At 47.9% G+C, this 15,030-nt stretch overlaps 1 protein-coding gene across 2 annotated transcripts in view; it reads left to right on the forward strand.

Moving 5' to 3' along the window:
• The first annotated feature begins 3,278 nt into the window (after positions 1–3,278).
• MPV17 (mitochondrial inner membrane protein MPV17) overlaps positions 3,279–15,030 on the forward strand; it is a 128,841-nt gene continuing 117,089 nt past the window's right edge. The window contains exon 1 of one of the 2 annotated variants that reach the window (XM_053709451.1): positions 3,279–3,374. The gene's annotated coding sequence lies outside the window, so the exon portion shown is untranslated. Of the gene's footprint in view, positions 3,393–15,030 lie in introns of both variants that reach the window. The other variant, XM_053709452.1, reaches the window with a different exon arrangement.

Genomic DNA, 15,030 nt, shown 5'->3' on the forward strand with positions numbered 1-15,030 from the left:
AATGAATGCCTCTGTCAGGCTCATCTTCCTTACACGTCGCTCTTCATCTGCCGCACCTCTCTGCCAATCCCTTCACTGGCTTCCTTTTGCCTCTAGGGTTAAACACAACGAAATGTTGGAGGGGTTTTATATGAACTTTCTTTACGTAACTTTATTATATGTTTGTTTCAATCCCTGTTTATATCTCCTTTACAATCTATAATGAATGACTCTGTCAGGCTCATCTTCCTTACACGTCGCTCTTCATCTGCCGCACCTCTCTGCCAATCCCTTCACTGGCTTCCTCTTGCCTCTAGGATTAATCACAAAAAAAAATTCTCACTCTGACACACAAAGTCCTCAATTACATTGCTCCCCCCTACATCTCAGACCTTGTCTCCAGATACTCTCCCTCCCGTCCCCTTCACTCAGTTCATGATCTCCTCCTCTCTTGTTACCTCCTCACATTCCCGTCTACAAGATTTCTCAAGACTGGCTCCCATCTTATGGAACTCTCTGCCTCGCTCCACAAGAATCTCCCCTAGTTTTTAAAGCTTCAAGTGCTCCCTGAAGACTCTACTATTCAGGGACGCATACAACCTACACTAACCTTCCTATCTCCACTGCTATCCCCTTACACACCATAGCATGTAAGCCTATGAGCCCAGCTGTTTGTAGTCCACCTTCATAAGAGCCGATTACAACAGTGCAACTCTCGGCAGGACCCTCTACCCATTTGATCCCTGTAATTGTTTTTTTTATATACCATTTATGTTCATAGCGCTGCGGAACCTGTTGGCGCTCTACAAATACCTGATAATAATAATAATAATCTTTAAAAGGTGAGTGCAAAAGTTGTGACCCTACAAAATATCCCCAGAGCACGCCTGTAATTTTGATGGTCTACTTGCAATAGTAGTCAAGGCTAAGGGGTCCATTTATCAAGCTCTGAACAGAGCTTGTGGGCCCGTGTTTCTGGCAAGTCTAAAGACCGCTGCTCCATAACCCTGTCCGCCTGCTCTGATGAAGCGGACAGGAATTGCCGGAATTCAACCCGATGGGGTTGATTGACACCTCCGTGCTGGCGGCCGATTGGCCGCGAGTCAGCAGGGGGCGGCGTTGCACCAGCAGCTCTTGTGAGCTGCTGGTGCAATGTTAAATGTGGAGAGCGTATTGCTCTCCGCATTCAGCGAGGTCTTGCGGACCTGATCCGCACTGTCGGATCAGGCCCGCAAGACCTTTGATAAATAGGCCCCTAAATCTGAAGCACAAATGTGATTTTTTGAATGAACACATCACAATTGATAGAATGTAATAAGCTGAACCATTTAACGCATCCTTAAATCCCCTCTAGAGATGATTTTTGAGAAACTAACTCTGACAAGGAATTACTTCAAGGAGTTGCTGACCTTACCAACTTTATTTGCTGAGCTACTGTAGGGCTTTTACCACAGCCTCCCACAGGAAGACCATTCGTAGGAAATTCAAACCTCCTACCAGACTCTCTAACGTTAGCGCTGTCTACTAAAGCAAACGTAGTTCCTCTAGCCAAGACAAACATAGTTCCACACACTTCAAAAATGATATTCCAAAGTTCCAATTGAAATCAGAAGGAGATCTAGGAAATGAAGCTTGAAGACCTCCAAGCTTGTCTCAAGCCTAAAATAATTACTGTGATAAATACTAGGCCACGAAATAAACCTCAAAGCTGACCAGAAATAACCTATTCTCTTTGAGTAATTATCCTCCATATGCATAAGGCCAGAACCCTACAGTAAATGTTCTAGCTGAAACAGATAAAAATAAATCTTCACAGCTTTCAGATCTAAATTTCAGGGTTTCTACTAAACAGGCAGCTTCCCTCAGAAAAAAGGAACAACCCATCTGAGTCAGCTACTGTGAAACTGTTAGGACCTCACCATTGTAGAACAGATGCAGTGCAAAATACAAATATGCTGAAATACAGGAGATGTTAGCAGTATAACTAAGTACCACACGTGGAACGTACTTTTGTTAGGAAACAGGCTATGGCATAAACACAGATATGCTGTGATGCAAAACAGATATGCACCCAGTAGGAAATTATGCAAATAACAGGCATGCAGTTTCCCCTCAAATTATGGCGATGATCCCCGGATTCACCTAAAGACAAACATCAAGCCCCCCTTGCTCTGGAATCCGATCTTACCCCCTATGGGAACCACTCAGAAATGCTGACGGAAGAACTCTGGTCAAGGGCTAAGGCCGCATCAGCAGTGGAAAAGAGGAGGTGGAAGGCACACCAAATAGGCCAATAGGAGAAAAAACAGATAACACACTCTCTAGCGCTCTGCTTCTGCCTTTCACTGCTAAAAAATGTAGCCTCTGCATTTTCCTTTTTAACGCTCCTGGTGCAGCATATGTATGTTACGCCCATGTCAGAATAAGGAGCGTAAAGAATGGTGGATGCTAAGAGAAATGGTGCACTAAGGGACCAGTACCTCAAATCCAACAACAGTTCATTCACAATAAAAAGCAGCAGTGAATCTACATTAAAGGGATATGAAACCCACATTTTTCTTTCTTGATTCAGATTATAGAGCAGCAATTTTAAACAACTTTCCAATTTACTTCCATTAACAAAATGTGCACAGTCTTTTTATATTTACACTTTTTAGTCACCAGCCCCTACTGAGCATGTGCAGGAATTCACAGAATAAGTATATACATTTGTGATTGGCTGATGGCTGTCACATGGTACAGGAGGAGTGGAAATAGACAACTGAAATTTGTCATAAAAAAAAATCTACTAATCATTTGTAATTCAGACTGAGTGCTATAGCATTGTCTGTTTATATTGCATTTGTTGTTTATGCAAATCTAATGTATTTACTGCTCCTTTAACCTGTGTCTCCAAAAGCCATCTTCATTTCACAATTAATAAGTGTACATGTTGGGACTAATAGTGGGGTATTTTTTTTTTTGGGGGGGGGGGGGAGAGGGGTATTGTGTGACCTCCCACCATACCCAGAGATTGCCCTGTATTGTTGTGGGGGGCAGCTGACAACACTAGCAGCAGTGGGAGGGGGTAAGAGGGAATTCACCTCTGTGTAACTACATAGGAATCATATTGTTATTTAAATAAAACCTATATTTTTATTTTAAAGTCAATGTAAAACTGTTTAACAACAAAAAAATTGAATAAGAAAACAACTTCCATGAAAAAGAAACTTCTTGAATTAGAAAGCAACTGCCTTACGTCCCCTGCCCTCACTAACTGTGGGCAACGGTGTCTTCGGTCTCTATTTATTGTTCGGGACCCCAAGTCTTCCGGTGACAGCTGAGCAACTTCCGGCTGCAGTAGCGCACGTGCCCGCCTGCAGTGCCAGTGTGAGGTTATTGGAGTAAACGGCCAGGTAGAGCCGGGGGTGACCGTGAGTCGGGCTGGGCTTGGTCAGGGGACACGGGGCAGCCACTGCCGGACATGAGGGGGCAGTTTTATTAAAGCAATGCCTGTAATACGTTATTTCCCTCCTGCGCGCTCCCGTGACTCATGCGGTTCACACCACCAGGGGGCGCAGTGCTGCGGGAGATAACGGTACACATGATACGTCACATAAAGGTTAACCTGTTGGTTACAGGAGCCAAGTGTAAAGTAGAATTATCAGGATATAAGTATCCTTCTCTTTGTTTCCTTATACCTAGGTATGCGCAGGAGCGTGCACGTGTCTGGCACTGTATTGCAGGCTCAGCTGGGTTTTAAGCAATGTATTATGTTTGTAAAACGTCTGCTAAATAGTGCATTCTCCTGCTCCTACCTAGATATGCTGTTATCCTAAGCAAAGATAAAACCCTCTGAGTACAGATACCTGAGTAGCTACCCTCTGGGTACAGATACCTGAGTAGCTACCCTCTGGGTACAGATACCTGAGTAGCTACCCTCTGGGTACAGATTCCTGAGTAGCTACCCTCTGGGTACAGATACATGAGTAGCTACCCTCTGGGTACAGATACATGAGTAGCTACCCTCTGGGTACAGATACATGAGTAGCTACCTTCTGGGTACAGATACATGAGTAGCTACCTTCTGGGTACAGATACATGAGTAGCTACCCTCTGGGTACAGATACATGAGTAGCTACCCTCTGGGTACAGATACATGAGTAGCTACCCTCTGGGTACAGATACATGAGTAGCTACCCTCTGGGTACAGATACATGAGTAGCTACCCTCTGGGTACAGATACCTGAGTAGTTACCCTCTGGGTACAGATACCCGAGTAGTTACCCTCTGGGTACAGATACCTGAGTAGTTACCCTCTGGGGACAGATACCTGAGTAGTTACCCTCTGGGGACAGATACCTGAGTAGTTACCCTCTGGGGACAGATACCTGAGTAGTTACCCTCTGGGGACAGATACCTGAGTAGTTACCCTCTGGGGACAGATACCTGAGTAGTTACCCTCTGGGGACAGATACCTGAGTAGTTACCCTCAGATACCTGAGTAGTTACCCTCAGATACCTGAGTAGTTACCCTCTGAGTACAGATACCTGAGTAGTTACCCTCTGAGTACAGATACCTGAGTAGTCTGTCTAGTGATCTCTGGCACCACTGTAGGGCCCTGTGTAGTTATGGGAATGCAATAAATAAATCACTCCGATAACTGACTCTTGTTACTAGGGGATGCTTTCTGGTTTCCTAGGTAACCACCCCCATCCTCCTGCCCCAGTCTGTAACCGCTAATGTGCTTGAAGCAAACGTTTCAGCTGGCAGCAGCAGGAATAGAATTAAAGCTGCTATCTCTTTGTATTACCGGTTGTACAAGATACCCCTGAGGCTTAGGGTATTAAGTGCTCTGTGTAAATTAAAGCTGCTATCTCTTTTTATTACCGGTTGTACAAGATACTCTTGAGGCTTAGGGTATTAAGTGCTCTGTGTAAATTAAAGCCGCTATCTCTTTGTATTACCGGTTGTACAAGATACTTCCGAGGCTTAGGGTATTAAGTGCTCTGTGTAAATTTAAAGCTATTTCTTTGTATTACCGGTTGTACAAGATACTCCCGAGGCTTAGCAGGTATTAAGTGCTCTGTGTAAATTAAAGCTATTTCTTTGTATTACCGGTTGTACAAGATACTCCCGAGGCTTAGGGTATTAAAGCTGCTATCTCTTTGTATTACCGGTTGTACAAGATACCCCTGAGGCTTAGGGTATTAAGTGCTCTGTGTAAATTAAAGCTATCTCTTTGTATTACCGGTTGTACAAGATACTCATGTGGTTCACACCACCAGGGGGCGCAGTGCTGCGGGAGATAACGGTACACATGATACGTCACATAAAGGTTAACCTGTTGGTTACAGGAGCCAAGTGTAAAGTAGAATTATCAGGATATAAGTATCCTTCTCTTTGTTTTCTTATACCTAGGTATGCGCAGGAGCGTGCACGTGTCTGGCACTGTATTGCAGGCTCAGCTGGGTTTTAAGCAATGTATTATGTTTGTAAAACGTCTGCTAAATAGTGCATTCTCCTGCTCCTACCTAGATATGCTGTTATCCTAAGCAAAGATAAAACCCTCTGAGTACAGATACCTGAGTAGCTACCCTCTGGGTACAGATACATGAGTAGCTACCCTCTGGGTACAGATACATGAGTAGCTACCCTCTGGGTACAGATACATGAGTAGCTACCCTCTGGGTACAGATACATGAGTAGCTACCCTCTGGGTACAGATACATGAGTAGCTACCCTCTGGGTACAGATACATGAGTAGCTACCCTCTGGGTACAGATACATGAGTAGCTACCCTCTGGGTACAGATACATGAGTAGCTACCCTCTGGGTACAGATACATGAGTAGCTACCCTCTGGGTACAGATACATGAGTAGCTACCCTCTGGGTACAGATACATGAGTAGCTACCCTCTGGGTACAGATACATGAGTAGCTACCCTCTGGGTACAGATACATGAGTAGCTACCCTCTGGGTACAGATACATGAGTAGCTACCCTCTGGGTACAGATACATGAGTAGCTACCCTCTGGGTACAGATACATGAGTAGCTACCCTCTGGGTACAGATACATGAGTAGCTACCCTCTGGGTACAGATACATGAGTAGCTACCCTCTGGGTACAGATACATGAGTAGCTACCCTCTGGGTACAGATACCTGAGTAGCTACCCTCTGGGTACAGATACCTGAGTAGCTACCCTCTGGGTACAGATACCTGAGTAGCTACCCTCTGGGTACAGATACCTGAGTAGCTACCCTCTGGGTACAGATACCTGAGTAGCTACCCTCTGGGGACAGATACCTGAGTAGCTACCCTCTGGGGACAGATACCTGAGTAGCTACCCTCTGGGGACAGATACCTGAGTAGTTACCCACAGATACCTGAGTAGTTACCCACAGATACCTGAGTAGTTACCCTCTGAGTACAGATACCTGAGTAGTCTGTCTAGTGGTCTCTGGCACCACTGTAGGGCCCTGTGTAGTTATGGGAATGCAATAAATAAATCACTCCGATAACTGACTCTTGTTACTAGGGGATGCTTTCTGGTTTCCTAGGTAACCACCCCCATCCTCCTGCCCCAGTCTGTAACCGCTAATGTGCTTGAAGCAAACGTTTCAGCTGGCAGCAGCAGGAATAGAATTAAAGCTGCTATCTCTTTGTATTACCGGTTGTACAAGATACCCCTGAGGCTTAGGGTATTAAGTGTTCTGTGTAAATTAAAGCTGCTATCTCTTTTTATTACCGGTTGTACAAGATACTCTTGAGGCTTAGGGTATTAAGTGCTCTGTGTAAATTAAAGCCGCTATCTCTTTGTATTACCGGTTGTACAAGATACTTCCGAGGCTTAGGGTATTAAGTGCTCTGTGTAAATTAAAGCCGTTATCTCTTTGTATTACCGGTTGTACAAGATACTTCCGAGGCTTAGGGTATTAAGTGCTCTGTGTAAATTTAAAGCTATTTCTTTGTATTACCGGTTGTACAAGATACTCCCGAGGCTTAGGGTATTAAAGCTGCTATCTCTTTGTATTACCGGTTGTACAAGATACCCCTGAGGCTTAGGGTATTAAGTGCTCTGTGTAAATTAAAGCTATCTCTTTGTATTACCAGTTGTAAAAGATACTCCCGAGGCTTAGGGTATTAAAGCTGCTATCTCTTTGTATTACCGGTTGTACAAGATACCCCTGAGGCTTAGAGTATTAAGTGCTCAGTGTAAATTAAAGCCATTTCTTTGTATTACCGGTTGTACAAGATACTCCAGAGGCTTAGGGTATTAAGTGCTCTGTGTAAATTAAAGCTGCTATCTCTTTTTATTACCGAGTGTACAAGATACTTCCGAGGTTTAGGGTATTAAGTGCTCTGTGTAAATTAAAGCCGCTATCTCTTTGTATTACCGGTTGTACAAGATACTTCCGAGGCTTAGGGTATTAAGTGCTCTGGGTAAATTAAAGCTGCTATCTCTTTGTATTACCGGTTGTACAAGATACTCCTTAGGTTATTAAGTGCTCTGTGTAAATTAAAGCCGCTATCTCTTTGTATTACCGGTTGTACAGGATACTCCTGAGGCTTAGGGTATTAAGTGCTCTGTGTAAATTTAAAGCTATTTCTTTGTATTACCGGTTGTACAAGATACTCCCGAGGCTTAGCAGGTATTAAGTGCTCTGTGTAAATTAAAGCTATTTCTTTGTATTACCGGTTGTACAAGATACTCCCGAGGCTTAGGGTATTAAAGCTGCTATCTCTTTGTATTACCGGTTGTACAAGATACCCCTGAGGCTTAGGGTATTAAGTGCTCTGTGTAAATTAAAGCCGCTATCTCTCTGTATTACCGGTTGTACAAGATGCTCCTGAGGCTTAGGGTATTAAGTGCTCTGTGTAAATTAAAGCCGCTATCTCTTTGTATTACCGGTTGTACAAGATACTCCTGAGGCTTAGGGTATTAAAGCTGCTATCTCTTTGTATTACCGGTTGTACAAGATACTCCCGAGGCTTAGGGTATTAAAGCTGCTATCTCTTTGTATTACCGGTTGTACAAGATACTCCCGAGGCTTAAGGCTGTGACACACTGCAAGCGGAGCGACGCGCAGCATGTACATGCGGCTGTGTGCGCTCAGTGTGTCCTGCCTTTTCATCTCTGAGCACTCTGCTGCGTCAGGTCGCGTAGCTAAGCGCTCAGAGATGAAATATTTGAACTTCAGAAGCAATGCGACGCGGAGCGAAGCAGCTGCTTTGCCTCGCGCCGCATCGATTGCAGTGTGTCACAGCCTTTAGGGTATTAAAGCTGCTATCTCTTTGTATTACCGGTTGTACAAGATGCTCCTGAGGCTTAGGGTATTAAGTGCTCTATGTAAAAAAAAAAAAAAGCATTTAGAGCAGTATATAAATCCCACAAAAACTTTAGCCCTGTATACAACTTTCTTAGATTTTTAAAATCACTACAGATCACGCTGCAAACAAATGAACTATTCTGCTGAGCAGACACATTGCCCTGGTGCTGCAGCGGCACCCTCCCGATGCTGCCCCCCTCGCTACACACAGTGATCTGACTTTTTTCCTACTTTTAGTTGTAGCAGCAGTTTGATATCAGCCTGCTGCTTGTCCCTTCACCCTCCTGCCTGGGTAGTAAGACCGCCTCTCTAACATGCAGGATTAGAAGCAACGCCTGCTTTATGTGACATAATAATGCAGACTGGGTGCGGTCTCTCCTCACACGGCAGGGATAGAGTCAACACGGCACATGCAGTCACATTCTCCAAAAAACTATGTATAGGTAACGTGATCACATGATGACCATGTATGGGCCCAATAGAATTTAAAAATTAGGACTGTCCCATGAAAATTGGGACAGTTGGGGGGTATGCTAGTGTAAACATAACATGATGTGAGTTAGAATATAAAAGTCAGTAAAGCAACTAACCTTTTAAATACATAATCAAAAATAATTTTGGTTGCAGTGCATCTCACCTTGTGACTCCTCTTTCCCTGCCGATCATCTCACCTTGTGACTCCTCTTTCCCTGCCGATCATCTCACCTTGTGACTCCTCCTTCCCTGCCGATCATCTCACCTTGTGAATCCTCCTTCCCTGCCGTACATCTCACCTTGTGACTCCTCCTTCCCTGCCGTACATCTCACCTTGTGACTCCTCCTTCCCTGCCGATCATCTCACCTTGTGACTCCTCCTTCCCTGCTGTACATCTCACCTTGTGACTCCTCAGCTGCCGTACATCTCACCTTGTGACTCCTCTTTCCCTGCCGTACATCTCACCTTGTGACTCCTCTTTCCCTGCCGTACATCTCACCTTGTGACTCCTCCTTCCCTGCCGTACATCTCACCTTGTGACTCCTCCTTCCCTGCCGTACAGCTCACCTTGTGACTCCTCCTTCCCTGCCGTACAGCTCACCTTGTGACTCCTCCTTCCCTGCCGTACAGCTCACCTTGTGACTCCTCCTTCCCTGCCGTACAGCTCACCTTGTGACTCCTCCTTCCCTGCCGTACAGCTCACCTTGTGACTCCTCCTTCCCTGCCGTACAGCTCACCTTGTGACTCCTCCTTCCCTGCCGTACAGCTCACCTTGTGACTCCTCCTTCCCTGCCGTACAGCTCACCTTGTGACTCCTCCTTCCCTGCCGTACAGCTCACCTTGTGACTCCTCCTTCCCTGCCGTACAGCTCACCTTGTGACTCCTCCTTCCCTGCCGTACAGCTCACCTTGTGACTCCTCCTTCCCTGCCGTACAGCTCACCTTGTGACTCCACCTTCCCAGCCGTACATCTCACCTTGTGACTCCTCCTTCCCTGCTGTACATCTCACCTTGTGACTCCTCCCCTGCAATAAAGTCACATTTTGCCCTTTGAGAAGGGCATTCCCTGTTCTGTCCTAATACACAGTCACTTTGTAGCAGCCCACAGTTACAGAGCCCGTAAACTAAAAGTCAAAGCCACAATAAAAAGTGTAATTAATTACAGTAAAAATGTGCATTCTATATTTAACATGCTTTTCCTGTAATTCACATTAGAAAATACTGTTTTTTTATTTGCTCCTTTAGTAGAGAATATAAACAGTATTGTGATGCTTGTCTGTGCTAGCTACATGCTACACAGTGATTGCTTAGTTCAGCGACTCCTCCCCTGCCGTGCATCTCACCATGTGACTCCCCTGTATAACATGTTAAACTATTACCATTGTGAGGCTTTAAGCGGCCTTGTTATCTTTCTGACTTTTGTGTAGCCATTCTGTATAAGCCACCTACTGTATTAGGCACTGCTGTGTACAGGATGATTTAATGTGTTTTTGTATGGTGTTTTCATCCCAGCCCAGTTTATACCATAGCAACACATACCGGCCTTCACGCAGTCAGATAAATGTGACTCCCCGCTCAGGCCTTCACCCAGTCAGATAAATGTGACTCCCCGCTCAGGCCTTCACCCAGTCAGATAAATGTGACGCCCCGCTCAGGCCTTCACCCAGTCAGATAAATGTGACTCCCCGCTCAGGCCTTCACCCAGTCAGATAAATGTGACTCCCCGCTCAGGCCTTCATGCAGTCAGATAAATGTGACTCCCCGCTCAGGCCTTCACCCAGTCAGATAAATGTGACTCCCCGCTCAGGTCTTCACCCAGTCAGATAAATGTGACTCCCCGCTCAGGCCTTCACCCAGTCAGATAAATGTGACTCCCCGCTCAGGCCTTCACCCAGTCAGATAAATGTGACTCCCCGCTCAGGCCGTCACCCAGTCAGACAAATGTGACTCCCCGCTCAGGTCTTCACGCAGTCAGATAAATGTGACTCCCCGCTCAGGCCGTCACCCAGTCAGACAAATGTGACTCCCCGCTCAGGCCTTCACGCAGTCAGATAAATGTGACTCCCCGCTCAGGTCTTCACCCAGTCAGATAAATGTGACTCCCCGCTCAGGCCGTCACCCAGTCAGATAAATGTGACTCCCCGCTCAGGCCTTCACCCAGTCAGATAAATGTGACTCCCCGCTCAGGCCTTCACCCAGTCAGATAAATGTGACTCCCCGCTCAGGCCTTCACCCAGTCAGATAAATGTGACTCCCCGCTCAGGCCTTCACCCAGTCAGATAAATGTGACTACCCAGTCAGATAAATGTGACTCCCCGCTCAGGCCTTCACCCAGTCAGATAAATGTGACTCCCCGCTCAGGCCTTCACCCAGTCAGATAAATGTGACTCCCCGCTCAGGCCTTCACCCAGTCAGATAAATGTGACTCCCCGCTCAGGCCTTCACCCAGTCAGATAAATGTGACTCCCCACTTAGGCCTTCACCCAGTCAGACAAATGTGACTCCCCGCTCAGGCCTTCACCCAGTCAGATAAATGTGACTCCCCGCTCAGGCCGTCACCCAGTCAGATAAATGTGACTCCCCGCTCAGGCCGTCACCCAGTCAGACAAATGTGACTCCCCGCTCAGGCCGTCACCCAGTCAGACAAATACGACTACCCACTCGGAAAGCAACTTCTGTAGTTTCCTTCTGCAAAGCAATTTTAAGTGTTGAACACACTGGTGTACTCCTGTAGCCAGACATGCTTTTAGTTACCTGGCCTTATGGGAGTGTTGTAGAACCTAAGGAGTGTCAGGATCACAGATGACCAATGCATACATTTGGAAACTGAAGTCTAATGAGGATAATTATAATTTATTTGTATAGTTCCTCACAATTCCATAGCACTGGATGAAATGTTGCTTCCCTTTTGGATGACATGACTGTTGTACTGAGCAAAACCTGTGCTGGGTTAGACGCTTGGCTCGGTGTCACTAGTAGGTGCCGCTGTGCTGGGTTAGATGCGTGGCTCGGTGTCACTAGTAGGTGTGGCTGTGCTGGGTTAGATGCATGGCTCCGGCTCGGTGTCACTAGTAGGTGCTGCTGTGCTGGGTTAGATGCATGGCTCCGGCTCGGTGTCACTAGTAAGTGCCGCTGTGCTGGGTTAGATACATGGCTCGGTGTCACTAGTAGGTGCTGCTGTGCTGGGTTAGATACGTGGCTCGGTGTCACTAGTAGGTGCTGCTGTGCTGGGTTAGATACGTGGCTCGGTGTCACTAGTAGGTGCCGCTGTGCTGGGTTAGATGCGTGGCTCGGTGTCACTAGTAGGTGCGGCTGTGCTGGGTTAGATACATGGCTCGGTGTCACTAATAGGTGCGGCTGTGCTGGGTTAGATACATTGCTCGGTGTCACTAGTAGGTGCTGCTGTGCTGGGTTAGATGCATGGCTCCGGCTCGGTGTCACTAGTAGTTGCGGCTGTGCTGGGTTAGATACATGGCTCGGTGTCACTAGTAGTTGCTGCTGTGCTGGGTTAGATACATGGCTTGGTGTCACTAGTAGGTGCGGCTGTGCTGGGTTAGATATGGCTCGTGTCACTAGTAGGTGCCGCTGTGCTGGGTTAGATACATGGCTCGGTGTCACTAGTAGGTGCCGCTGTGCTGGGTTAGATACATGGCTCGGTGTCACTAGTAGTTGCTGCTGTGCTGGGTTAGATACGTGGCTCGGTGTCACTAGTAGTTGCTGCTGTGCTGGGTTAGATGCATGGCTCCGGCTTGGTGTCACTAGTAGGTGTGGCTGTGCTGGGTTAGATATGGCTCGGTGTCACTAGTAGGTGCTGGGTTAGATACATGGCTCGGTGTCACTAGTAGGTGCTGCTGTGCTGGGTTAGATACTTGGCTCGGTGTCACTAGTAGGTGCTGCTGTGCTGGGTTAGATACATGGCTCCAGCTCGGTGTCACTAGTAGGTGCGGCTGTGCTGGGTTAGATATGGCTCGTGTCACTAGTAGGTGCCGCTGTGCTGGGTTAGATACATGGCTCCGGCTCGGTGTCACTAGTAGGTGCCACTGTGCTGGGTTAGATACATGGCTCAGTGTCACTAGTAGGTGCGGCTGTGCTGGGTTAGATACATGGCTCGGTGTCACTAGTAGGTGCGGCTGTGCTGGGTTAGATACATGGCTCGGTGTCACTAGTAGGTGCCGCTGTGCTGGGTTAGATACATGGCTCGGTGTCACTAGTAGTTGCTGCTGTGCTGGGTTAGATACATGGCTCGTGTCACTAGTAGGTGCCGCTGTGCTGGGTTAGATACATGGCTTGGTGTCACTAGTAGGTGCCGCTGTGCTGGGTTAGATATATGGCTCGGTGTCACTAGTAGGTGCTGCTGTGCTGGGTTAGATACATGGCTCCGGCTTGGTGTCACTAGTAGGTGCTGCTGTGCTGGGTTAGATATATGGCTCGGTTTCACTAGTAGGTGCTGCTGTGCTGGGTTAGATGCATGGCTCCGGCTCGGTGTCACTAGTAGGTGCTGCTGTGCTGGGTTAGATGCATGGCTCCGGCTCGGTGTCACTAGTAGGTGCTGCTGTGCTGGGTTAGATGCATGGCTCCGGCTCGGTGTCACTAGTAGGTGCCGCTGTGCTGGGTTAGATACATGGCTCGGTGTCACTAGTAGGTGCCGCTGTGCTGGGTTAGATACATGGCTTGGTGTCACTAGTAGGTGCTGCTGTGCTGGGTTAGATACATGGCTCCGGCTCGGTGTCACTAGTAGGTGCTGCTGTGCTGGGTTAGATGCATGGCTCCGGCTCGGTGTCACTAGTAGGTGCTGCTGTGCTGGGTTAGATGCATGGCTCCGGCTCGGTGTCACTAGTAGGTGCCGCTGTGCTGGGTTAGATACATGGCTCGGTGTCACTAGTAGGTGCCGCTGTGCTGGGTTAGATGCGTGGGTCGGTGTCACTAGTAGGTGCGGCTGTGCTGGGTTAGATACATGGCTCGGTGTCACTAGTAGGTGCGGCTGTGCTGGGTTAGATACATGGCTCAGTGTCACTAGTAGGTGCGGCTGTGCTGGGTTAGATACATGGCTCGGTGTCACTAGTAGGTGCGGCTGTGCTGGGTTAGATACATTGCTCGGTGTCACTAGTAGGTGCGGCTGTGCTGGGTTAGATACATTGCTTCGTGTCACTAGTAGGTGCGGCTGTGCTGGGTTAGATACATGGCTCGGTGTCACTAGTAGGTGCGGCTGTGCTGGGTTAGATACATGGCTCGGTGTCACTAGTAGGTGCGGCTGTGCTGGGTTAGATACATGGCTCGGTGTCACTAGTAGGTGTGGCTGGGTTAGATACATGGCTCGGTGTCACTAGTAGGTGCGGCTGTGCTGGGTTAGATACATGGCTCGGTGTCACTAGTAGGTGCGGCTTTGCTGGGTTAGATACATGGCTCCGGCTTGGTGTCGCTAGTAGGTGCTGCTGTGCTGGGTTAGATGCATGGCTCCGGCTTGGTGTCACTAGTAGGTGCGGCTGTGCTGGGTTAGATATGGCTCGGTGTCACTAGTAGGTGCGGCTGTGTTGGGTTAGATACGTGGCTCGGTGTCACTAGTAGGTGCCGCTGTGCTGGGTTAGATACATGGCTCGGTGTCACTAGTAGTTGCTGCTGTGCTGGGTTAGATACGTGGCTCGGTGTCACTAGTAGGTGCGGCTGTGCTGGGTTAGATACATGGCTCGGTGTAACTAGTAGGTGCGTCTGTGCTGGATTTGATACATGGCTCGGTGTCACTAGTAGGTGCGGCTGTGCTGGGTTAGATGCGTGGCTCGGTGTCACTAGTAGTTGCTGCTGTGCTGGGTTAGATGCATGGCTCCGGCTTGGTGTCACCAGTAGGTGCGGCTGTGCTGGGTTAGATATGGCTCGGTGTCACTAGTAGGTGCCGCGGTGCTGGGTTAGATACATGGCTCGGTGTCACTAGTGGGTGCTGCTGTGCTGGGTTAGATACGTGGCTCGGTGTCACTAGTAGGTGCTGCTGTGCTGGGTTAGATACATGGCTCAAGCTTGGTGTCACTAGTAGGTGCGGCTGTGCTGGGTTAGATGTGGCTCGTGTCAATAGTAGGTGCTGCTGTGCTGGGTTAGATTCATGGCTCAGTGTCACTAGTAGGTGCCGCTGTGCTGGGTTAGATACATGGCTCGGTGTCACTAGTAGTTGCTGCTGTGCTGGGTTAGACGCGTGGCTCGGTGTCACTAGTAGGTGCCGCTGTGCTGGGTTAGATACATGGCTCCGGCTCGGTGTCATTAGTAGGTGCGGCTGT

The sequence above is a fragment of the Bombina bombina genome, chromosome 4, assembly GCF_027579735.1.
Source record: "Bombina bombina isolate aBomBom1 chromosome 4, aBomBom1.pri, whole genome shotgun sequence".
Lineage (NCBI taxonomy): Eukaryota > Metazoa > Chordata > Amphibia > Anura > Bombinatoridae > Bombina > Bombina bombina.